Source organism: Oryctolagus cuniculus, chromosome 1 (assembly GCF_051225735.1).
Source record: "Oryctolagus cuniculus isolate XC-2025 breed Fujian yellow rabbit chromosome 1, ASM5122573v1, whole genome shotgun sequence".
NCBI lineage: Eukaryota > Metazoa > Chordata > Mammalia > Lagomorpha > Leporidae > Oryctolagus > Oryctolagus cuniculus.
This window is the reverse complement of record NC_142867.1, coordinates 191130251-191156142: the sequence shown is the minus strand read 5'-3', so window position 1 is coordinate 191156142 and position 25892 is coordinate 191130251. Positions and strand designations below refer to the sequence as shown.

Here is a 25892-nt window from a genome sequence, read left to right as displayed (position 1 = left end):
TTAAACGGTTCTTTTCTACTATGGGTTGAATTTTATCCCTCAAAATGATAAATTCAAGTCCTAAACCCAGGTCCTGTAAAAGTGATCTAATTTGGATAAAAGGACATGGCCAATGTAATCAAGATACAACTTGGGGCCAGTGCTCAGTGCTGTGGCTTAGCTGGTAAAGCCACCACCTTCAACTCCAGCATCCCATATGGGTGCTGGTTTGAGTTCCTGCTGCTTCACTTCTAATCCAGCTCCCTGCTAATGCTCCTGGGAAAGCAGCAGAGGACAGCCTAAGTGCCTGGACCCCTGCGACTGATATGGGAAACTCAGATGAAGTTCCTGGTTGGTTCCTGGCTTCAGGCTGACCCAGCCCTGTCCATTGTGGCCATTTCAGGAGTGAACTGGAAGATGGAAGGCTTCTCTTTCTGTCTCTTTTACTCTGCCTTTCAAATAAATAATTGTTTAATGAAAAATATATAATGTGGTCATGTTAAACTAGAGTGGGCCGTAAATCCAATATGACCGCCACCCTTATGAGAAGAGAGAAATTTGGACAGAGACACAAAAGAACACATGTGACAGCTGTGGCAAAGGCTGGAACTATGTTGCCACAAGCCAAGGATGCCAGCCTCCGGAAGCTGGTAGAAAGGCATGGAACCTATGTTCTCTCTGATTCCCTGAGAAGAACCAGCCCTTACTGATACCTTGATCTTGGACTTTCGGCCTATTAACTATAAAGAATAGACTTCTGTAAAGCCACTCAGTTTTTGGTGTTTTGTTACAACAGCCTTTAGAAACAAATTCAATTTTCCTTCTCAACACTTAGGATCATTTTCTGTCGGCTTTCCTTGGTAGTTAATTGTTTCGCACCTACCTGCACCATCAGACTTTAAACTTGAAGAGACCTGCACCTAGTCTAGCTTCACCACTGTTTGCTCTGAAGCTGTTTGCCTCTGAACAAATATTTACTGAGAAAGCAAATATGCTTACTAGGAGAACATTTGATCTAGTAGGCCAAGTTCAAGACCTCTAGTAGCTTCAGCTGCAAGGGATCCTTCTCCTTTCCATCCTCTACTGCAGATTTCTTGGAATGTGGTGTTTGTGTCTCCTCTCTACCTCTTCAGCTTGCTGGAGAGCAGAACCCTTCTTGTGCATCTGTGTCAGCTTCATAGTACCTGAGATGACAATTTGCATGTCATACAATTCAATAAGTTTTATTAAGTAAACAAAGCAATGAAACATACACAGTCTGCCGTAAGTGTCTTTTGCTTCCCTGCAAATCCTGAGAAAAACTGCCACCCCAGAGCTAGTGCCTAACACAGGCATTTTTAATCCTTGAGCTTTTCTATAGCTAAGCAGTATTTTTTCAAATACAATAACACTGATACGCAGACATATTTATTGTCCACTCACAAAGCCATTCCTCAACATGATTACAGTATGCTTCCCTGTTATTAAAAACCAAGGTTTCATTTTTCTAGGATGGGTTAGCTGAAGTTCTGCATGAAAGCTGGTAGGTAATGGAAAATATGATTTCTCAAACCCCCTTTGGCCCTTTGATTCTGTGCTATAACCTTGTCAGTCTTCTTTCAAAATCAAAGTATGCTTCTTGCAAAACCATGACATCTTCTGGGTAATTTGTTTTGTTCATAACATTTATTCCCAGGAGCTTAATGAATATTATTTTTGCAACCTATTTAGTGGCAAAATAATGAGTCCTTGATACTTTCTTATCCTCTACTTTGCTACTAGAGAAGATACATTCAGACTATTTTAATCAAAACTCAATTCAAGAGCAGGGAGCAGTACTAAAACTGTTAAAAACCAAGTATTTGTAAAGTACATGTGCAGCATGTGCTTTCTAGAAAGTGCTATTATTTTAAAAGATATATGGCACCTAGTTGAGGAATCACAAATAGCATCTGAATATATTAACAACTGAAATGCTCCCAAGTTTACAAAAACTCCCAGTAAAATTGTGACCTTGTGCACACCAGGGCCTATGGAGGGACAAATTTAAAATCATCTCGTTTTTATTTCCTCATGGAATCTACAACAGTACCAGTGCATTAAAGCTGATGAATGGATTGCATTTCAACTCTTCCAGCCTCTCTTGCCTTTCATTTGTCCATATTCTAGGCTTTGCTGAAAGGGCAGATTTCTTGTTTTCCCTCACTGTCCTCTGATTGCTTCTTTTGGTTCCTCCTCTTCCTAGTGAATCCCTGTTTTACTGTTGGGAAAAATCTGCATCTCTGTATCCTGATGTTTTTCAAAAAGTTCATGGAAAATGAAATTAAAAGTGTAAGTTCATTGTGGTACAAAAAATGAGATACATAAATGATTTTTTTTCATGATGTACATTTTCTGGGTACTACAAAATATATTTTTACACCAAAATAAAATAATTTAATCCCATTTTCCATGAACTTTTCTGATGCTTTCTTGTATATCATAGACCATTTCAAGTTGCTGTAAAATCAACAGTTATCATTTTTAACAGTTAGGTAAATGTTAACTATAATTTGAGTGCATCATCAACTATTTATCTATTCCTCTCTTATTGGATATTGGGTTGTTCAAAAAATATTGCTGTTTTGAATAATTATCCACTTAACAATTTTGTGCATAAAAGTTTTCTGTTGAGTTATTTCCTAGGGCTACATCTCTGGAGTATAATTACTCAGAAAAGAAATTACTCAGCACATAAACCTAACAAGAGAAAGCAATGCTAAGTAGCTAATCTCTTATCCCAATAAAAAGATTTGATATTTGTGCTTAGAGACCATTTGGTGGTTATATCTTCACCTAACTTTTTAAAATTCTGTTTCTTTATTTTTCATTTTTACATATTTGAGAGACAGAAAGCAAGAATTCCCATCCATTGATCTCACTCCTGAGATGCCTACAAAAAGGCTGGGCAAAGCTGGGAGGTTACAACTCAATCTAGGTATCTCTGGCCCTTACTCTCTTTCCAATTTTTGAATCTTGATGTCCTCAAGGTTTAATGAACACTTGGAGCTCCTGAAAAACTAAAATATTTGAAGATATTCATATCCTAATGCATATAGGGGCAGTGTTGTAGATAACAGAATATAATATAAAGGAAAGAATCTCTAGCCTCTCCCAGCCAAACTGTCACAGAGATTTCATTAATGGAGATGGAATGAGCAAGTGTAAAATTTTGAGGAGACTAGACAAGGTGAGATATCATCTGGAAAAGCTTTGCATAATTAATTTTGTTGAAACTTCAGATAAAATCTAAATTGTTCCTGCACTGTTGCCAGGCATCATGAAAGCCAATAAAATCTTCAAAGATTCTTCCAACCTGACACTGCCTTCTCTATACTTTCCTGCAATCCTAAACTTCTGGCATTTACTACATATAATTTCACCACATTTCATACTAGTCTTTTATCATACATATGTTTATAATCTTTTTTTAAGATTTATTTTATTTATTTGAAAGACAGAGGTAGAGCTAGAGAGAGAGAAAAAAAGATCTTCCATCAGCTGGTTCACTCCCCAAATGGCCACAATAGCCAGAGCTGAGCTGATTCGAAGCCAAGAGCTAGCAGTCTCTTCCAGGTCTCCCATGTGGGTACAGGGGCCCAAGGACTTGGGCCATCCTCCACTGCTTTTCTAGGCCACCACAGAGAGCTGGACTGGAAGTGGAGCAGCCAGGACTTGAACCAGAGCCCATAGGGGATGCTGGCACTTCAGGCTAGGGTGTTAACCTGCTGCACCACAGCACTGGACCCTTGTTTACTCTTAATATTTCAATTGTAGATAACTCATCTCCCAAAGATACTGCAAAATTCTTGAGTTCAAGTTTGAGAATTTTATGTTCTACCTGGGTCCATCAGATTTAAATAATTAGACTCTCTGGTTACTCTAGCAATATTTGCTTGTTCTTTTGTATTTTAAGGAATCTTATCAAAGATAGTAAGAGGTAGACCCAAAGAGAATTTGATTTCAAAAATAAATGAAATGCAAAATAGCCACAGTAGTGTTTGGATACCTCATAGCAGATGGCCAAAATATACATATGCTTAGAGGACCTAAGGATATAATTTATAGTATGAAATCAAAAGGCCTCCATGACTATGTATTCTTTTGACAAATTAGGAACAGAACACCATTTGCAAATACCTTCATGGAATCTACTGAAACAAACCTCTACTTGTTTGAACCAGGTATTTTCAGTGGCTGGTCTTACTACTTAGGGAAATAAGGCTGCAGACTAGGGGCTGGTGCTGTGGTGTAGAGGGTAAAGCTGCTGCCTGCAGTGCTGGCATCCCACATGTGTGCAGGTTTTAGTCCCAGCTGCTCCACTTCCAATCCAGCTCTCTTCTATGGCCTGGGAAAGTAGTGGAAGATGGCCCGTGTCCTTGGGCCCCTGTACTAGTATGGGAGACCAGAAAGAAGCTCTTGGCTCCTGGCTTTGGATCAGCCATTTGTGGAGTGAACCAGTAGATGGAAGACCTTTCTCTGTCTCTTCCTCTCTCACTCTCTGTAACTCAGCCTCTCAAATAAATAAAATCTTTAAAAAAAAAATTAACAGATTATTCAATGTATTTACCAAAGCACTTCCTTTCCTTTCTTGACGCTCAGGAAGATCTCATTCCCTTACTCCCTATGCCCCTTTGCACTGTGACTGCTTTGCAACAGGCAGTGAGTACAGAAAAAAATGTGCACCACTTGTAGGCCTGGTCTTTAAAAATCCCTTAAGTATGATCTTGTCTTTTCTCTTCATGGTCAGCTTGGAGGCCATGTGGTAAGAATGGTGGAGTTCAAAGTTGAACAAAACTGGATTAATTATCCACTGTTTTGAGAAGATCTTAGCATGAAAATGGCCTAACCAGAAACATCTACATTAGCTCTTCTGTGAGCAAGAAATAGAATTCTGTTATACGAGGGTACTTCAAAAAGTTCTTAGAAAAATGTATACTATGAAAAAACAACGCACGAATTCCAAAAGTTATATGCACCAAAATAAACTTATATTTTAATTTCACTTTTTTTAAAAGATTGATTTTGTTCATTTGAAAAGTAGAGTGACAGAGAGGGAGAAACAGTGGAGAAAGAGGGAGAAAGAGACCTTCCAACCATAAGTTCACTCCCCAAATGGTCATAATGGCTGGGACTGGGCCAAGCCAAAGCCAGGAGTCTGCAATTCCTTCCATGTTTCCCATGTGGGTTGTAGGGGCCCAGGTACATGGGTCATCGTCTGCTGCTTTCCCACATATCTTAGCGGGGAGCTGGATCAGAAGCAGGGCAGCCAGAATGGGAACCAGCACTATGATATGGGATACTGACATTGCAAGAAGTGGTTTAATCCACTGTGCTATTTTTCTATGAACTACTAACTTTTTGAGACACCTTTTTTTTTTAGATTTATTTATTTATTAGAAAGTCAGAGTTACACAGAGAGAGGAGAGACAGAGAGAGAGAGAGAGGTCTTCCATCCGCTGGTTCACTCCCCAGATGGCCGCAATGGCCAGAGCTGCGCTAATCCGAAGCCAAGAGCCAGGAGCTTCCTCTGGGTCTCCCACCCGGGTGCAGGGGCCCAAGGACTTGGACCATCTTCTAATGCTTTCCCAGGCCATAACAGAGAGCTGGATCGGAAGTGAAGCAGCCAGGTCTTGAACCGGCGCCCATATGGGATGCTGGCGCTTCAGGCCAGGGCGTTAGCCCTCTGCACCACAGCACCGGCCCCGAGACACCTTTATATTGAGCCATTAAGGTGTAAGTGTCATGGTTATAGCATCTAATTTTGATAACCCTGATTCATATAATTTATTTGTATCTACAGTAGAGTACTTGTTATATGCTTAATGAGTTAATTGTGCTTTCCATATTCCAATCATTGGTAATTCTACTTCATCACTTCATCTCATTTTTTTTTATTTTATTTAATGAACATAAATTTCCAAAGTACAGCTTATGGATTACAATAGCTTTCCCCACCCCCATAACTTCCCTCCCACCCACAATGCTCCCCTCTCCCACTCCCTCTCCCCTTCCATTCACATCAAGATTAATTTTCAATTATCTTCATATACAGAAGATCAATTTAGCATATATTAAGTAAAGATTTGCACAGTTTGCACCCACACAGAAACACAAAGTGTAGAATACTATTTGAGTACTAGTTATAGCATTAATTAAACACCTAAGAGTAATTGTGTATTAATTACAAAGTTCAATCAATAGTTTTAAGTAGAACATTAAAAATTACTAAAAGGGTAAAGTATTAAGTTCTTCTTTTTTTTCTTTTCTTTTTCTTTCTTTTTTTTTGTTTGTTATATAGTTTTTTTTTTATTTAATAAATGTGAATTTACAAAGTGCAACTTTTGTATTGTTGTGGCTTCCCCCCCCAACCTCCCTCCCTCCCGTGGCCCTCCCCTCTCCCACTCCTTCTCCCATCCCGCCCTTCATTGAGTTTGATTTGCAATTACCTTCATAAAAGTGCAACTTTTGTATTGTTGTGGCTTCCCCCCTCCAACCTCCCTCCCTCCCGCAGCCCTCCCCTCTCCCACTCCCTCTCCCACTCCCTCTCCCATCCCGCCCTTCATCAAGTTTCATTTTCAATTACCTTCATATACTGAAGATCAACTTAGTATATACTAAGCAAGGATTTCAACAGGCTGCACTCACACAACCGAACCAGGTATAGGATATCGTTCAACTAGTAGTGTTGTTTTTAAGTTTCATAGTTAAACACATTAAGGACAGAGATCCTACGTGGGGAACATGTACCCAGTGACTCCCGTTGTTGATTTAACAATTGGCACTCTTATTTATGACGTCAGCAATCACCCGAGACTCTTGCTATGAGCTGTCTAGGCTATGGAAGCCCCTTGAGTTCACCAGCTCTGAACTTGTTTAGTCAAGGCCATATCACAGTGGAGGTTCCTTCCTCCCTTCAGAGAAAGGCGCCTCTCTCCTTGATGGCCTGTTCCTTCTGCTGGGGTCTTGTTCACCAGGATCTTTCATTTAGATTGTTTTTTTGCCACTGTGCCATGGCTTTCCATGCCTGTGAGACTCTCATGGACCTTTTAGTCAGATCCAAATGTCCCAAGGGTTGATTCTGAGGCAGGAGTGCTGTTTTGGACATTTGCCATTCTATGAGTCTGCTGTGTATCCTGATTCCCCCGCAGGATCATTCTCTCCCTTTTAATTCTATCCTTCATTAGTTGCTTACACTGGTCTTATTTGTGAAATCTCTTCGACACATACCCTATCTTTTTGATCAGTTGTGTATTTATACTTATCACTTTACCAAGTGCACTGGCATTGATACCTGCCTCCTTGGTAAGATTTAGTTGAAATCCCCTGGCACATTTCTAGTTCCACTGTTGGAGGTAAGTCCGAGTGAGCATGTGCCAACCTATATATCTCCTCCCTTTCTTATTCCCACTCCTATGTTTAACAGAGATCAATTTTCTGTTAATTTTAAACGCCTAAGAATGATTGTGCATTGATTGCAGAGTTCAACCAGTGGTCTTATGTAGAACAAACAGAGCAACAACAACAACAACAAAAATACTAAAGGAATAAAATAGTAAGTTGTTCCTCAACAGTCTAGACAAGGGCTGATCATGTCATTGTCTCTCATAGTGTCCATTTCACTTCAATGGGTATCATTTTAGATGCTCGTTTAGTTGCCATCGATCAGGGAGAACATGTAATATTTGTCCCTTTTGGACTGGCTTATTTCACTCAGCATGATGTTTTCCAGCTTCTTCCATTTTGTTGTAAATGCCCGGATTTCATTGTTTTTTACTGCTGTATAGTGTTCCATAGAGTACATATCCCATAGTTTCTTTATCCAGTCATCCGTTGATGGACATTTAGGTTGATTCCACTACCTCATCTCATTTTAAGGGGTGACCAAGGGTTAGTAGAGTGTGCAAATCCAGCTAGGCACCAAACTCACCCAAAAGTTTTTTGAAAAGAGAGCTACAGGTGCCACACACAGAGATACTAATTCTTTAGGTGTTCAGGTGAAGCCCAGGAATCTATACCTTTTATAGAGCCTCCCATGTGATTCCAAAGCACAGATGTCAAGTTGGAGACCCCTGGATCAAAGCTTTAACAAGAGGAAAATAAGACTACCGCTATCCCTTCAGCAACATCTTGAACACAGAGTGCACTGAACAAAGGTTCATAGAATGGTAGATTTGTTAACAGGTGCAGGGACTGCCCTTTGGCAAAAGAATGAGGGCAGTCATGGGTTTTGTTGGAATACTTATCCCCTTCCTTTATTCCCTCTAGTAACCATGGCTCTGTGTTTTCATCCTCTTATGAAAATCTAGGGTGTGTTGAAATCCCTGCTTAGTATATACTAAGTTGATCTTCAGTATATGAAGGTAATTGAAAATGAAACGTGATGAAGGGCGGGATGGGAGAGGGAGTAGGAGAGGTGAGGGCCACGGGAGGGAGGGAGGTTGGGGGGGGGGAGTCACAACAATACAAAAGTTGCATTGTATATTCTACTTAAAACTATTGGTTGAACTCTGTAATTAATACACAATTACTCTTAGGTGTTAATTAATGCTATAACTAGTACTCAAATAGTATTTTACACTTTGTGTTTCTGTGTGGGAGCAAAAGGTGGAAATCTTTACTTAATATACGCTAAATTGATCTTCTGTATATAATGATAATTGAAAATTAATCTTGATGTGAAGGGGAAGGGGAGAAGGAGTGGGAGAGGGGAGCGTTGTGGGTGGGAGGGAAGTTACGGGGGAGAGGAAGCTATTGTAATCCATAAGCTGTACTTTGGAAATTTATGCTCATTAAATAAAAAATAAATAAAAAAAAAAAAAGAAAATCTAGGGTGGAGTGTGGGGGAGGAGAAACTACCTAGCCTACTGTATATGCTAAGCAATAAAATAAGTATTTCTCAAACTATCTATGACAAAAGATCAATGGCAGCTCAATACTTTTGTCAAATGTCATAAAATGAGTTACCAGAAAATGAAATTTAAAAATCAATGAGTTTCAAAATACAAGTCCTCTTTTCTTATTATTAGCTTTAAGAGACTTAAATGCATTCTAATAAATAAAATCAAGGCACACATAACAGAAAAGATAAGCATCAGGGACTGGCCCAGTTTGCAGCCAAAATATACTTTGCCAAATGTGGGCATAAATTATAAGAAGCAAGCTCTTCCACCTTTCTGGTGACAAAATGTGTCAAGTGGGCCGGCGCCGCGGCTCACTAGGCTAATCCTCCGCCTAGCGGCGCCGGCACACCGGGTTCTAGTCCCGGTTGGGGCACCGGATTCTGTCCCGGTTGCCCCTCTTCCAGGCCAGCCCTCTGCTGTGGCCCGGGAGTGCAGTGGAGGATGGCCCAGGTGCTTGGGCCCTGCACCCCATGGGAGACCAGGAAAAGCACCTGGCTCCTGGCTCCTGCCATCGGATCAGCGCGGTGCGCCGGCCGCAGCGCGCCAGCCGCGGCGGCCATTGGAGGGTGAACCAACGGCAAAGGAAGACCTTTCTCTCTGTCTCTCTCTCTCACTGTCCACTCTGCCTGTCAAAAAAAAAAAAAAAATGTGTCAAGTGACAGGAGAGATACTTTTGTTTTAGAATGCTGGGCATCATCTACCAAGTGATAAGTGTGTTGAGACAGGGATCTCTCAGAGCCCTCAGACATCAGCATGCGCATGTCCAGGCCTGTGTTCAGGGCTAAAGTATTGGCCAGGGTATGCCCAGCATGCATAAAAGAAAAAAATACTAGCAGCAGAAATTTGACATGATTTTCACACCTTGCTCACGATAAACACCCCACCTCCCTCATTTAAAGCAATGTGGGTCTTCACCTGTACTTTTGCTTCCATTGACTTAGTTGTGATATTAAAAAGCTATTTTAGGGTCAAAATTGCACTATCATGTGAAGGCACCTAAGATTTAAAATGTAGACTTTTTTTTTTCTTTTTCTTTTTCTTTTTCTTTTTCTTTTTTTTTTTTTTTTTTTTTTTTGACAGGCAGAGTGGACAGTGACAATGGCCGCCGCGGCTGGCACGCTGTGGCCGGCGCACCACGCTGATCCAAAGGCAGGAGCCAGGTGCTTCTCCTGGTCTCCCATGGAAATGTAGACATTTTTAAGGCACAAAATTAGGCCATGTTAAGAAATTCTGTTCAGTAGCAGATATATTTGCTGTAATATGGAAAGAAAGTTAACAGGGAAATGATATTGCTATTATCAACAAGAAATAGAGATAAGACTCTGAAATTAATGGATTCTTTAATAGAGACCAATGGATAGATTCTTGATAAAGATTGTTAAGATGTGTTAATTACTAGACTGTACAAAGATAATGATTGTTAAGTTGAATGTGACAATTTGAGCGACGGGAAAAATCATGGTGTTTGATTTATTGTTCATTGGCACAGTACTAATCACAGCTCCAGTATTCTGTTTCAGAGGTTTTTGACTTGAAACAGATTGATGAGAGGGTTAGAAATAATACACATCAGTGTTTTGTCCATAAAACTGTGGAATAGGTTAGGTTTGCGGGTTCTTCCAGCTTCCCACTTCAGTGCCCCTACAAGTTTTAAAGCCTCAGACTCCTACTGTCCTGCTGCCAATAGGAGGTCCTCCCCTCCCCCACAGCCTTCCCTCTCTGCAGTTTTATAAGTTTTCCCTATCCCAGGACTCTTATTCCAGTCTGTAAAACCGTCTTTGCCATAATAACCAAACTAAAGAACCTCTGCTTCCCCACGGGGTCCTGTGAAAGGCGACTAGGGAGGCTGTGGCCCCGTTTCTGTTAAGAAAGTGAACAAGAACAGTGGAGGCAATTACTCTGTTGATCTCAACTATAAGTCACACTTTGCCTAAGTTATCTGAATGGTGACTGATCTGTGAAAATGCTGCTCTCTAGTGCAATAGAACTGCAAATAATGTACAACTATTTCTTATAATGCCCTCCAGTGTATCCACAGAGGTTTAAACCTAACAAAAGAGATAACATAGTTATTGAATCACAATGTAAATAAAACGAAGAGGAGAGAAATTTCAAGCATGAGGACATTGAAGTGGGAGTCAATATGCTGTGTTTAGCATGCCACTGAAAAGACTAGCATTACCAATCCACCAACAGGTAATTTTACCTCACACACAGGAAAGACCTGTGAAGACAGAGCAAGAATAAAATGTAGCCTCCAACACCAAAGAGCTGTTGGCAGTTTGGTACAAGTGAAAAGATATGAAATAAGAAAGCACATGTTTGGAAGCCAGAGAATGTGGCATAGACACTAAATCTACACTGTGCAAAGCAGTAGTCCCTGACCACATTGAGCCTGTGAAATGTACCCTGTCCAAACTGGGGTGTGCTGTGGCTATAAAATATAAACAAGATTTCTAAGACTTAGAAGAAAAATAGCCATAATTTGAATTTACCACATTTAAAAATGATAATATTTTTCAGTATATTAAATCAAATATACTGTTATCAACATTGATTTTACCTGTTTCTAGAAATGCTAAATTCCATATGTGGACTGCATTTTATTTCTACTGGATAACATGGTTAGAAAACTGTATTTCAGAGAGAGGGGAGCTTAGTAGAGGATGAGCTATTCTGGGAACCAGCATTATGGTGCTGTGGATTAAGCTACCACTTGATATGTCAGCATCCCATTTCAGACAGAGTGCTGGTTCAAGCCCTGGCTGCCCCACTTCTGACCTAGCTTAGGCAATGGATGATAGTCCAAGTACTTGGGCCCCTGCCACCCATGTGGGAGACCAGTTCCTTGCTCCTGGCCTCGACCTGGCCAGCCCTGGCTGTTGCAGCCATTTGAACAGAGAACCAGAGAATGGTAAATTTCTCTCTATCTTCTCCCCAGCCCCCTTGGACCCCCTGCTTTCTGTCTTTTTGCCTTTCAAATGCATAAATAAATCTTAAAAAAAAAAAAAAGGACTGCTTTGAGTCCCTGGAAGAAGTTGACCTTGAATGGATATTGCTGATTTGGAGAGGCAGAGAGAAAGAGGAAAGTCAGATATGGGCAATGGACAGATGAAGTGAAAGTCAAGAAAAAGGTAAGAGGGAGGACAGAGGAGAGTATGCAGTTATGTCATTTGTTCAAGATTACAAAGAAACAGTCTGAGGAGGATGAGAAGGAGGGAGACAGACAGAATCCAAGGACGCCGAACCTTTAAAGCCAGGCAGAAGTTTTGGGTTCCTAGGCAGTCAGAAAGACAGCCCTTGAAAACATTTGAGTAAGAAAGATTTTGGATTAAAGCTGTTGTTGAAGAGAATTCTAGAAGTGAGTTATGTAAAGCCCTCATATGTTAGAGTTCTTATACAACCACTAAATTCAGATTCCCAAACACCACAACACAGGCAGATATTTGACACAGCAAGTAAAGATGTTACTTGGGATGCCCACAACCCATATTGGAGTTTCTAGGTTCGAGTCCCAGCTCCAACTTCCTGCTAATGTGCACCATGGGGGCAGCAGGCTCAAGTACCAGGGTCCCTGTTACCCATGTGGGAGAACTCTATGGAGTTCCAGGCTCCTGGTTTCAGTCTGGCCCAGTCCTAGCTATTGTGGGTATTTGGGAAGTAAGCTAGTGGTCGGTAGATCTCTATCTATCTATCTATCTCTCATCTATTTTTCTACCTATTTCAATAGCTCTGCCTTTCAGATAAATAGTTCTTACAGACAAAAAATATTTTTAAAACCCACAAGAACTTACATAGCTTAGCCACTCGACCCAATGAGAAGAAATAACCGCACCATCTCACATACGTCAATTAACCTTGGCCTTTAGTCAAGTTTTTTGGTTTGGGGTTTTATTATTTGCAAATGATATTGCCCAGTCTGTGAATTCTGATGGGGAAGAGAGCAAGATAATAATAATAAAAAAAAGATAGGTAGGAGTTATGGCAAAGCTTTTAGGTGAATAGCCCCCTTTAGTTGTTTTTAAAAGATGATGTCTTTTCTTCAGTGCCGTCTGAAATGCTGAATGCTCGTCGCTAAACACTAATTCTTTTGAAATCATATTTGCCAGTTTGTATTCTTCTACCTCATGCTTTATGCTGGTCCAGAATGTTATTTTTAAAATATCTGGGTGAGCAAGATTATGAAATGTGTTCATAAAAATAAGCAATTATTTCTAAACTCATCTTTGTCACATTGTGATGCTTCACAGAGCACCTTTCTCTCCGCTATGATTCATGTTAATTGATCCCATCCACGGAATATCTGCACCCTGAGTGACTTCACAATGCCCTCCAACTCAAGAGAAGCCAATCAGGTTATGAGTTTGTTAGTAATAAAAATTACCAAGGAACCGTTTGTGGGTGATAAGAACCATGCAAAGTCTACAGAGAAGTAATAAGAGAAATAATAAGCATCCTCCTCATTTCTTGCAAAGAACAATTCCAGACTCCCTGAAGCAATACTTAACCTATCGTATTAAACAGTAATGGATAAATGTTAGAAATGTTCATAGAAGCTGTTGGCATCCAAATGCCATTTAAAAGTAAAGTTTTCCAAAGTATTCTGTGTCAACTTTCCTTCTGCTATTTTCTTTTCCTACTAAGACAGTGGCAGAAGGACCCAATATTGCTTTTGTGTTAATGATTTGTTTTCTGATTCATTCCAGAGTGTGAGCTGGAAAAAAAGGAAGCATCATAGTCTTTCATGTCCCATGATTTTTCCTCTGTGTCACCATTGGAAGCACTTCCCATTGCCGAAACTATTTGCAGAGCCTCATAAGTGAGTATTCAGCAAGCTGATTCAGGGACTCCAACACTCGCTAGTGCAGAGGCCACACACTTTTTTCCTTTACTCTTACCTTCTCAGGAGCACCTGCTAAGCCTCTGTGAGCAAGGAAACTGACAGCACAATGACTCCAATCACACAGGCATCTCATTTTCCCTTCTCTCTCTGAAGAATGAGTTAGACTCCACTGTGGGTTCTTTTAGGAGCATGAGAAGGTGGTGTTGGGATTAGAAGAGCTTGAGAGGGCTTCATATTAAGAGATTGTCTTAGGATGGAAAGAGATTAACAACTATGATTTACTCAAGCAGAATTTGGGGATCTTTTTAAGGACAAAGTACTTGCTAAACAGTAGGAGACTTCCAAGATGCAGATTATGGTGAGCCAGGAAGTTTAGGTCAGGAGGAGGCAGGAGTTAGTGATGTCAAATATGCAAGGCAAGCCTTCTTTCCTCCCATGCCTAGAGCAAGTGCCATTAATCCATTGTAGCATTGTCATCACAACCCTTCTCAACAAGGGGATTTGGAAACCACTCCAGTGAATGGCATTTGCACTGCAGGTGAACCCAGTTTTCTGTACCAGCCCTGACTTTAAGCTTAAAAATAAAAGGAGTCATCCATTTTCCTCTGCAGCTTGATTTAGCCCAAGTCACTTAGAGAAAGAATGAAGGCAAAGATCCAGAGGAGAGTAAAGATGAATGAGTTGATACACAACTACTCAGGCATAACCATAGAGAAAGTTGTCAGTCTCAGAGTCCCTACACTTAACAATGCACCGGGACTATAAACTAATCCCCATGATAAACCTTTGCGGTAGGCACTGTTATCCTCCTCATCCCCCCCCCCCCCCGCCCTTTCTTTTGAGATACGGAGCCTTATCAAGAAGTTAACTGATTTCCCTAAAACCAGAAAACTATAAAATAGCAGAACTGAGATGGAAACTCTGGTCTTCTAATTGCAAATCCCAAATTCAGTCTTCTAAGCCATTTCCCAAGTAGGGGATGGTTGTAAAATCTATTTATTTTCACATTTGCATTTATTTCACATTTGCCTCTTATTTATATAAAGTAATAGTGGCTTTCCATTTATAGATGTGATATCAAAACTTCCTTTAAAACAAATAATATTTCAAAAGCTAAGAGTGATTTTTTTTTAGAATTAAGAATATAATAGCTCAGGGAGGTAAAAGGATATGGCAAATGATGTTTCATGAAGTATATCCACTTACTACTAGTAAGTCAAAGTGAAACAACTAGCAAAAGCAGTGCTGCTTACTGACCACTCCTTACTCTTAGACAGGCAAAGTGGAGAAATAGCTTGCTCAGCCTGTTGGACTTCCTCCTCTACACTCTTGGGAAACTTCCTCTAAGGTTAATCAAGCACTCCCAGCCCTTCAAGAGTTTTCTATTCTTGGTAAACTGAGATTGCAGTTGGGAAATTAAGAGGTATCTATCCTGTGCTTCATTCCCTTGAGGTCAGGATGTGTTTTAATAGTGACAATTAGCTAACATATACAATTAAGCCATGCAAATGAACTAACAGACAGCTAGAGAAATCCATGAGCTACTTTCCTCTCCTGGATATCTTGCACAATCAGTCCTCAAAGAGTGACTCCAAATATGGAATTTTTAAAACTAAATTTTATTATGTGTATTTATTTCATATGTTATACATTAAATAAAGATAATAAAAAGGTTACTATAGTCAACCAAGGCAAGATCTTTCTCTCTCTCTCTCTCTCTCTCTCCCTCTCTCTCTCTCTTTCTCTCTCTTCTCTCTGTCTCTTTATTTGTATCTCTCTTTCTCTTTCTCTCTCTCACTCTCTCCCTCTGTCTCTTGTTCTGCCTTTCAAATAAGTAAAATAAATAAATAAACTGGAAAAAAGTAAAATTGTTCTGACTTCCAGTGACAGCCAATGGGCATCAATATAAATTTCCAAAGTGACATTTTGAGGTTTTGTGTCTTGCTTTTTTTTCTTTCTTTCATTTTCTTTCTTCTTTTTAAATTCTTTTTTTTAATTATTTTATTTGAAAGACAGAGACAGAGATAGACAGAAATTTTCTATTTTCTGGTTCAACTCAAATGCCCACAAATGCCAAGGTAGGGGTAGGCTGAAGAGAGGAGCCCAGAACTCAGTTTTGGTCTCTCACATGGGTAGCAGAGACCCAAGTATTTGAGCTATAATCTGCTGCTTTCCAGAGCATACATTAATAGGAAACTGGATCAGAAGTGGAGCTGGGACTCAGAGCAGACACTCCCTCCAATATGAGATGCAAGCATCCCAAGTGACATGTTTACCACTACACCAAACAGCCCCTCATTTGGTATTTTTAGAAGAAATTCTACTAGCATTAAGCTATCTCTAGCCAATATCATCTGTGGATAGCCTCACCAAATGGCACTAATACGATTCCTGAATTCTAAGATGCACCACCTTGCCATCTCAAAATTTTGGAAACTCTAGTATACCTCACTCCTGACTGCACATTCAGTATTGTCTTTGTTTTTCCCCTCTTGCTGCATCTTACACTGGAATTGAGTGAATATAATGCTTACATGTGTTAATAGGAATGGGAGTCACTCATGATTTTAGAAGTATGTCATCACATGTAAGTCTCCCTATACGTTATTGGCTTGCAAATCATTTCTTTTTAAAAGTATTAATACTAAAACATTTTGTTGGGAAAATACATTCAAGCAGGAGATAAAGCAGAAAACAATTTTTAAATAATATGAGAATGCTACTGTATCTCAAAGGTTAGAGTCACCTTACTATCAAGAAAGACTAAAGCAAGGAGAACCAGACAATTCACAAATTGGAAATACCAGTGCCCATTTATCTTTATTTTTAATAATTCCATTTGTTTGAATGTGTTAGATCACAAGGTCATACTGTTACTCTTCATGCTGACTTCTCATGTAAATTACAAATAAGTTTTCGTGATAATGATTTATGGAGTAAGCCATTCATCTTCTTGACAGAGTTACCTACAAAGAAACAATTATTCTACCTCTGAGATAGGACTTCACAAAAGGGATGGTTTCCAAATGCTTTGATTAAAAAGGTTTAAAGAATATACAAGCATGCAACATAAAATTCCAAAGTAGGCAAACTAATTCCATCAACAGTGAAAACTGTTGGTGATCTACTTCTGGTGAGAAGGGAAGGGAGAGAGAAATAGAAGCGTCTGTGGGCTCTGTCCTAGAGAGAGACAGAGGCTGACAGTGTTACTTTCCTTGATCCAGATGGCGATTACACAGATGTGTTCATCTTGTGATAACTCCTGAGCTGTGCAATGCACTGTTCCCTGTTCTGTTCCTACGTGTGCTACATTCTTTATTTGAAAATTAAGTTTAAAAAAGAAATTCAGAGCCGGCGCCGTGGCTCAATAGGCTAATCCTCCACCTTGCGGCGCCGGCACACCGGGTTCTAGTCCCGGTTGGGGCGCCGGATTCTGTCCCGGTTGCCCCTCTTCCAGGCCAGCTCTCTGCTATGGCCAGGGAGTGCAGTGGAGGATGGCCCAGGTGCTTGGGCCCTGCACCCCATGGGAGACCAGGAAAAGCACCTGGCTCCTGGCTCCTGCCATCGGATCAGCGCGGTGCGCCGGCTGCAGCGGCGGCCATTGGAGGGTGATCCAACGGCAAAGGAAGACCTTTCTCTCTCTGTCTCTCTCTCTCACTGTCCACTCTGCCTGTCAAAAAAAAAAAAAAAAAAAAAAAAAAAAAAAAAAAAGAAATTCAGCTGAGATAGGAATTCATATAATATATTATTTATTGACCCAAAAATGGGCATTCATTCCCTCTTCAGATAAACTTACAAGTGGTTTTAATATTACATTGACCAAGGGGTAAATGTTAGTCCTATGGACATTAATCATGATGTTCTCCAATGTCATCATTATCTGTTCTCTGGCATTATCAAAATAGAAACTATCCCTATATAAAAGACAATTTATGATCATTCTCAAAGAATTACACTAGAAATGAAAATCAGAAATATTGACCGTAGGTTGTAAAGGCTGTTTGTATTAATGTGAAATGGTTTCGGTGAAACTGTACCGTCACCATCCAAGTGCACTCACTGGTCCAGGAACTACAGTGTTCTGAAGACATTCACAACTGGGAGTGACTTCCTTTAGGTTCCAACTAGGTAGTTTAAGAATATGGATGCTGGAGTTCTCTGTCTTGAGTTACCCAAGTTACTGGTGAATGGGAGATAGCACAGCATAGCATAGCATAGAACAGGGGAAGATTCAGTGAATGAGTAGAGTTTTGACAGGGGTGATAAGAAGTAGATGGAGCAGAAGGAGATTAAAGGGGGGCACTGAAAACATTTGTTTGGAATTCTAGCACCCAGTAACAAACATATGGACATTAAATTGACTCAGCATGCTAAATTTGCTTGTCCTATCACTGACTTTGGATGATGTCTGTGAAAGAAGGGAACAAAGGTATACAGGCCCTGATATCTTTTCCCACTCCCAGAGTGAGTAGATTGTTGCAAAGGGTAAAAGCTGGAATTCCCTGAGAAGGCTTTGTACTCCTATAGTGGGTATAATAATGCTTCCCATTCCAAATTGTCCATTTACAATTCCCTGAAACCTATGAATGCTACTTCATTTGGAAAAAGGGTCTTTGCACATGTAATTAAGTTCAGGATATTGAGATAAGGTCATCCTGGATTGCCTAATCAATTCTAATTTCAATGACTAGTGTCAGCATAAAAGGAAAAGGCAATAGCAGATTGGATAAGCAGAGGCTAGAGTGTTGTGGCCATAAGCCAAGGAAGCCAGGGACTGCTAATACCACCAGAAGCCAGAAGCACCAAGGAAGATTTTGCCCTGGAGTCTCCAGGGAAAGTGTAGCCTTCTAATACCCACATTCTGGGCTGCTGTCCTCCGGAACTGTGAACAATTGAATTTTGTTGGAATCCACCAGTTTGTGGTATTCGTTACAGCAGCCTAAAAAACTGAGAGAACTCCAATATATACCTTTAGCAACACTGGTTAACAAGAAGCAGGAAATTCCCTCCTGCTTGAAAAAACACTTGTACTTTGAACAATTCTAGACATTTATTTTTATTATTATTTATTATTTTCTCTGAGTTACTTGGTTATGCTGCTCACCGGGTGCCCCCCATCCAGTTGGGCCTGGCTAAGACCTCAGCTCCCCCCAATTACAGTGTCACATTCTGACCTGGGTAACAATCTCTCATAGCTTATTGTATAATTTATACCCAGTCACAGGATCCTCCAGCCTTTGGGTTCACTGCCACTGCTGCCCCAACTGGTGTGCTGATGTAGCCTTAACAGGTGAGCTCCAGAGATTTGGGGAACTAACAGATGATTTTGAAAATATACAGTTTTTATTTTAGCCTTGCGCAAAAACACCTTTATGCATAAGGAAATACATGAGCAATTCAATAATCAAAGAAAGAATCAAATAAAACAGTGACACTGATACATAAAGCTGAGGATTTGGGTCCTTTTCATGTCAAGAAACTTGACAAGAAAATTCTAATAAATGGCATTCTTTGAAGTTAGATTCTGAAAACCTGGTTTATGTGTAAGGAGAATTTTACATATAATTTCTTTTGTACTCCTTTCTACTTCCAGTGTAATAGAGGAAGCTATCTGGTCCATATTAACATTATTTTTCTTTCTATATTCACTCTCAGGTCAGTCAATGTGTGACTTAGATCACTCACTGCCGCTGATGGAGAAATTATTTTACTTTTGGATAGATTAGATCTTCAATTTTAATAAAGGTTCCACAGCCAAGTAATCTGAAACTAAAAAATGAATAAGAAGCCCACAAGAAATGTGACAAGCTTAACCGCTTTTGCTCTTACCTTTCTGTATAAAGGGAAATCGTTTTGTGAGAGGCTGCACTGCCCTGTGAATATGGGTATTTCTGGATTTACAATCTAATGGCATGAGTGCAGGAATGCAGTAGTACTGATAAGCCAAAGCCAGACCAATTGTGGTTTTGCATGTGTAATGGTTAATTTAGTCATTCAGCTTGACTGGCCCTGGGTGCCCAGATCAAACATTAGCTTTGGGTGTGTCTGGCAAGAGAATTCCCATGAGATTTGCATTGGCCTTGCTGGTCTCAGCAGAACAGTGCTCTCCCAGGGTGGACAAGCATTATCCAATATGTCAGGCACCTGAATAAAACAGACTGAGAAGAAGGAGGAATTCACCCCCTTTTGCTTCCTGCCTGCCAGCTTGAGCTGGGACATCTCAGCTCAACTCCTCTGGCTCTTGGACTGGGTTTTACAAGATCGTCTTCCCTGGTTAGAAGGCCCTTAATCTCAGACTTAACTGTATCACTGGCTTTCCTGGGCCTCCTGTGTGCAGATGGCAGACTGGGGACAAGGCAGGCCCCATAATCCTGTGAGCCGGTTCTCTACTTACCTACCTACCTACCTACCTACCTGCCAATTATTTTTCTCTGGAGAACCTTGATTAAAACAGCTGTGTCTAACAAATAATCATTTTTTCCATCAACCTTTATATTTTTCTAATGTAACTCATTGTCTCCTGGAAGTATGAAGGCTTGACTTAGTAATCCTCACACCTGGAATCAAAATTCTGCTCCAACTACTAATGAGCCCTATGCCAATCACTTCAATTTCCTGAGGCTCAGTTTGCTCATGGGTCTGATGAGGTTAGTAAAACCCACTTGTTGGGTAATTTGGTGGACCACTGTAACCCATGTGAAGCACCCAGCAGTGTCAGGCATATCACAGATAGGACTGGGATTTAATTGAACTCTTTAAATCATTTCATGAAGATCAGATAAAGGTTAAGGATAAACTTGAAGGATCTGTTGGTTTGGGTTTTATGGGTGTTATATTTATCTGTTGGACTGTTTTTGCTTTTTGCTGATTTTATCAGTCGTTTCTCTGCACTAACCAATTTAATCTACTTCTGACTTGGGTATTGATGTGGTTACAGCAATTGACACTCAATGTTTATATGTTAACATTGCGTGACCGTAAGAAGAAAATAATGAAATTTGATCCCCAAGATTAAGTCCGAGTGCATCAAAGATTTTAAATGAAACCTAAGATAACTACAAAAAACATAGAATTTTTTATAACCTTAAAGAAGGAATTTCCAGTTATGACTCATAATTCAGATGTTATAAAACAAAATCAAGGGGCTAGCACTGTGGTGTAGTGGGTAAAGCCGCCACCTGCAGTGCTGGCATCCCATATAGGTGCCAGTTCGAGTCCCAGCTGCTCCACTTCTGATCCAGCTCTCTGATGTGGCCTGAGAAAGCAGTGGAAGATGGCTCAAGTCCTTGGGCCCTGCACCCGCATGGGAGACTGCAAGGAAGCTCCTGGCTCCTGGGTTCAGATCGACTCAGCTCCTGCCATTGTGGCCAATTGGGGAGTGAACCAGCGGATAGAAGACCTCTCTCTCTCTAGCTCTGCTTCTCTCTCTCTCTCTCTCTCATTTGGGGAGTGAATCAGCAGATGGAAGATGTCTCTCTCTCTCTCTCTCCCTGTCCCTCTCCCTGTCCCTCTCCCTCTCCCTCTACCTCTCTGTAACTCTGCCTTTAAATAAATCTAAAAAAAAATCAAGCAGTCCAACTATATAGAAATAATACTTTTAAAAAACCTATGCAATGAATAAAATCAAAACACAAAATATTAGGAAAATATTTATGATTCATTCTACAAAGGGCTAATCTCGGGGCCAGTGCTGCGGGATAGTGGATAAGGCCGCTGCCTGCAGTGCCAGCATCCCATATGTGTGCCAGTTCAAGTCCCAGCTGCTCCACTTCCTATCCAACTCTCTGCTATGCCTTGGAAAACAGTAGAAGTTGGTCCAGACACTTGGGCCCCTGCACCCACTTGAGAGACCCAGAAGTAGCTCCTGGTTCCTGGCTTCAGATCAGCATAGCTCCAGCCATTGTGGCCATCTGGAAAGTTAACCAGCAGATGGAAAACCTCTTTCTCTTTCTCTTTCACTCTCTCTCTCTCTCTCTCTGTCTCTCTCTGTCTCTCTGTCTCTGTCTCTCTCTCTCTCTGCCTCTCTGTAACTCTTTCAAATAAATAATATAAACCTTTAAAAAAAAAAAAAAGGGCTAGTGAGTTGCTGAACCATAGCACTGGAAAGATGGCAATGGAAGAGCAAAGAAAAAAAGATCCCACTGTTTCCAGAAAATCTCCTGGAACAGAGCAAAGCTTATCAAGCCCTCAAAGCCAGACAAGGCAGGCAGTTTTGGCACAGAAGGAGCAATCCTATATGATTCCTGGCAGCAGTGACAGGAAGGGCAGCTCAGATGACTAGGAGTACAACCTCATGCCATCAAAGCACCGGATAAACACCTCTCGACTTTTCTTGTACACAAAAAATTAATGGAGTGAATTTACTAGTGCAGAGAACCACGGAAAGACTTAAGCTGCAAGAAAATATTCACTGGTGCCTTTGTCAAAGTATCCTCAAAACCTAAAGCTGCTGCATAATGATAGAACCTCAAGTGACCTGGGTATTTCCAAACTGGAAGTCTGTGCAGGAACTCATCTTGAAAGGCAAACAGAGGTCAACAACATAACTTTCCCCCTGGCTGACACCACAGTGATTGAAGAGCACCTGGAGAGACTGGCATCATTTGCCTGGAAGACCTCATTCATGAAGTTTGCCTTCCTGGGGAAGTAGTTCCAGATCTCATGGCTTTTATGCCTGTTCCATCTATCAGTGGCCTGTCATGCTACCAAGCATGAAGTGAATGTGCTGAAGGAGATGGGATCCCCTGGCTATTAGGGGGAATGCGTCAATCAGATCACCCACCAGCTACCCCAGACCCGGAATACCTGAAAGCACAGTGCATTAGCAGCATGTGATTTGTTTTTTAGAATTGTTATCACATCTCTTCAGGGAAGATTGTTCATACTGTGCATTATCTTCAGAAAGGGGGGGGGGGAGGAGGATCAGGGGAAAGTTAGCAGGTTCTTATCTTGGCAGGCACCTCATCGTGGCCTAGTTCAAGGAAAGCTTCCATTGTTTTCCATCTTGACCACCTCTGCCTCTGAAAACAGCTCATGCCATGGAGAAAGAAGTCCTTTGTCACATCTTGTACTCTAGGTTTAACATTGTTGAGTGACAAACTCAAGCTTGTATGCAAGGCTCCCAGGACTCCTACAGTAGTAAACTAGGCGGGCATACCTGAACCTGGGGGCTCCCAGGGTCTTGTTTTGAACAGACTTAAAACACAATTAAGACGAAGAGCAGAAAACCAAAGCTCAGTTGTCTCTGCTGGGAGTCCCTGTTCCAGCTTTTCGTCGACAGCTTTGTGAGCTCACAGACTTGGCTGGCTCTCAGTCTATCTGGTGGCTTTTGATTTCCAGCCTGCAACTGGCCAACGCCTTTCATTAAGCTCAGGGTTTGAGAAAGGAAGGATCCCTTCACCAGGAAAACACCACATACTCAAAATTCTTTTGAATTTTAAATGTTACACAGAACCTTCTCAGGGACCTATTTACCTTATGTAAGGGAGTCCTGCTCTTATCAGGATTGATCACCGAAGCCCTGATCCTGTTAGTCTCCTCTGGTTCCACGTTCCATGGTTTCCCTTCAAAGGCAATCAGACATTCCCTGCTGAGGACATAGCAGCAGATCATGTTGCTCCGTGAGCCTTCTACAACTTTGGAAATGCCCACCATTTCCCCACCTCGACTTCTGGGTGGGATCCTCAGTCTGCCTGATGTTCAGCCATCACCTTAAAATCCAGATCAGGAAGGAGTGAACCATTTTTTTCGTGTGGTGTGGATGAAATTAGCACTGTTCGGTGTTTGGGCTCTAGGCAAACAGCTTAACTAGACCTTCTTATTCTGGACTCCAGAAGTCTCATCCCTTGTCCAGCTGGTAATGATACAAACAACCAGCCCCAGGGCTTCTGTGGATGTGATCCTGAAAAAAGCGGGTCTGATGCTGCCGGTGCTTTTCATCCCTGTCCACCCCTAAACCTGCTTTCCCCGCTCCCTTTACTCAACTGCCTCAGCTGGCCATCCAAGAAATTAGTGAAGACAGACCAAGCCTAGGTTAACGTGAAAGCATGAGAACCATTGTGTCCCTAGGTCCTTGCAGATCATCTCTGTGGCAATTTTGGCTCATGGGGGTCTCAAACATAGCCATGAAATTGAGTTATCGGTATAACAATCCCTGGAGCAATTAATTAGGCTGGTTGGCTTCAAGTTAACCTGCCAAGAATAGAGCTTATAGATGTTACCTTTATACTGTAAAGCACTGTAAAATCAGATTACTTTAAAATGGTGTATCACAAAATCATGGGAAGATACTTGTGGGTATGGAAGCCCAGAGTCCACATCTCAGATCTATCTTGTGTTAAATATGGGAATAGTATTTCCATTCTCCCCTGTAAAATGGAGCTGATACCCTCTAGCCTGCCTGCCTCACATGGTTGTTAAAAGAATTAAGCAAAATAACAGTTCTTATAAATAAAAGATTATCATAAAAAAAGAAAAATGGACAAAATTTCAACCAGGAGGGAAACAAAAAGGAAACACAAATGATCCTTAAGCATATGAAAATATTTCAATCGCAGTCACAGAGAAGTACCAAAACAATACCATAGTAAGAATTTCTCACCTATCAAATTTGCAAACATCCAAAAGTTTAATAAAACATTTGGTTGACAGATCTGTGAGGAAATATGAACTCTTCCTGCACTACTGGGAGGGGGCATAAATGATATAACCCCTTCCCCAAGGGAACTTGCAGAATATCTTTGAAAACTCTGAATGCATTTACCCTAGCAATACTATTTCTTGGGTTTTACTTTGGGAATATGCTTTCAGCTTTAGGAAACAATGGATGTATGAGTTTATTTCTTTCAGGGTTGTTTATATCTAAGCAACAATCAGAAGCAACTCATATAGGCATCTAAAAGGGAGTGGTTATATGACTGTGGTTCAGCCGCAGAACAGAATATTCCGCAGTCCTTATAAAGAATGAGGAAACTGTGCACTGATATGGAAGGAAGACAGATGACTGAATGAAAAAGCTACAGACCTTTTGTGTAAGAAAGGAGGGTGATATGATAACATATTTATACTAGCATGCATTTGTGTAGTTAACAGAGACGCACAAAAATGGAATACAAGAAAGAGATTTCTTACAAAGGCTAGGAAACATGAGGGCCGGCGCCGCGGCTCACTAGGCTAATCCTCCGCCTAGCGGCGCCGGCACACCGGGTTCTAGTCCCGGTCGGGGTGCCGGATTCTGTCCCGGTTGCCCCCCTTCCAGGCCAGCTCTCTGCTGTGGTCAGGGAGTGCAGTGGAGGATGGCCCAGGTGCTTGGGCCCTGCACCCCATGGGAGACCAGGAGAAGCACCTGGCTCCTGCCATCGGATCAGCGCGGTGCGCCGGCCGCAGCGCGCCGGCCGCGGCGGCCATTGGAGGGTGAACCAACGGCAAAGGAAGACCTTTCTCTCTGTCTCTCTCTCTCACTGTCCACTCTGCCTGTCAAAAAAAAAAAAAAAAAAAAACAAAGGGTAGGAGACATGAAATGGATGAGGATGGGGGTTGGAGCTGGACATCTCAATGTATTCATTTTAATAGCATTTTGATTTCAGTACTACAATAATACTTTGAAAATAGCTACTATTCGTATTTCTGAGTATCCGCGTGTTGGACGTTGGGGTCTGCAGTGGTCCATGGGAGCAGAGGAGGAAGCGAACACCTGGCTCATAAGTCACATTGGGGTAGAAGCTCCACTTCTCACTTTGCATCCTCCTCCCTAGGGTTCTAGGAGGAACATGATCTTAAAGGAGACAGAGCCTCTGGATAAAAAAGACAACCATCGGTGGAATAATAAAAAGTGCCATAAACGCTGAAAGAAAAATGTTCTGGGTTAGAAGATGAAAAAAGACCCATCAACTTAACTCATCAAGAAAGGCGTCAAGGTAAGCAAAACTTTACATGGTTCTTGGATATCATATAAATTAATCTTCTTTCACAAAGTCTGCTACAAGAGAACCACCTCGACTACACTGATTTTCTAAACGCAGAGGAGGGCGACGGAAAGGCCATGGCCCAGCATTTCCACCCAGTGAACAGACAGGGAATACCCCGACTGGCGCTGGCAGGGCAGGCGAGCCTCGCTCAGAGGTCGGGTGGCAGTTGCGACCCAGTCCTCC

General features: G+C 41.3%; 1 pseudogene; it reads left to right on the top strand.

Moving 5' to 3' along the window:
• Positions 1-506: 506 nt before the first annotated feature.
• On the top strand, positions 507-22552 carry LOC100355910 (large ribosomal subunit protein uL30-like 1 pseudogene; annotated as a pseudogene).
• The last annotated feature ends 3340 nt before the right edge of the window (positions 22553-25892 follow it).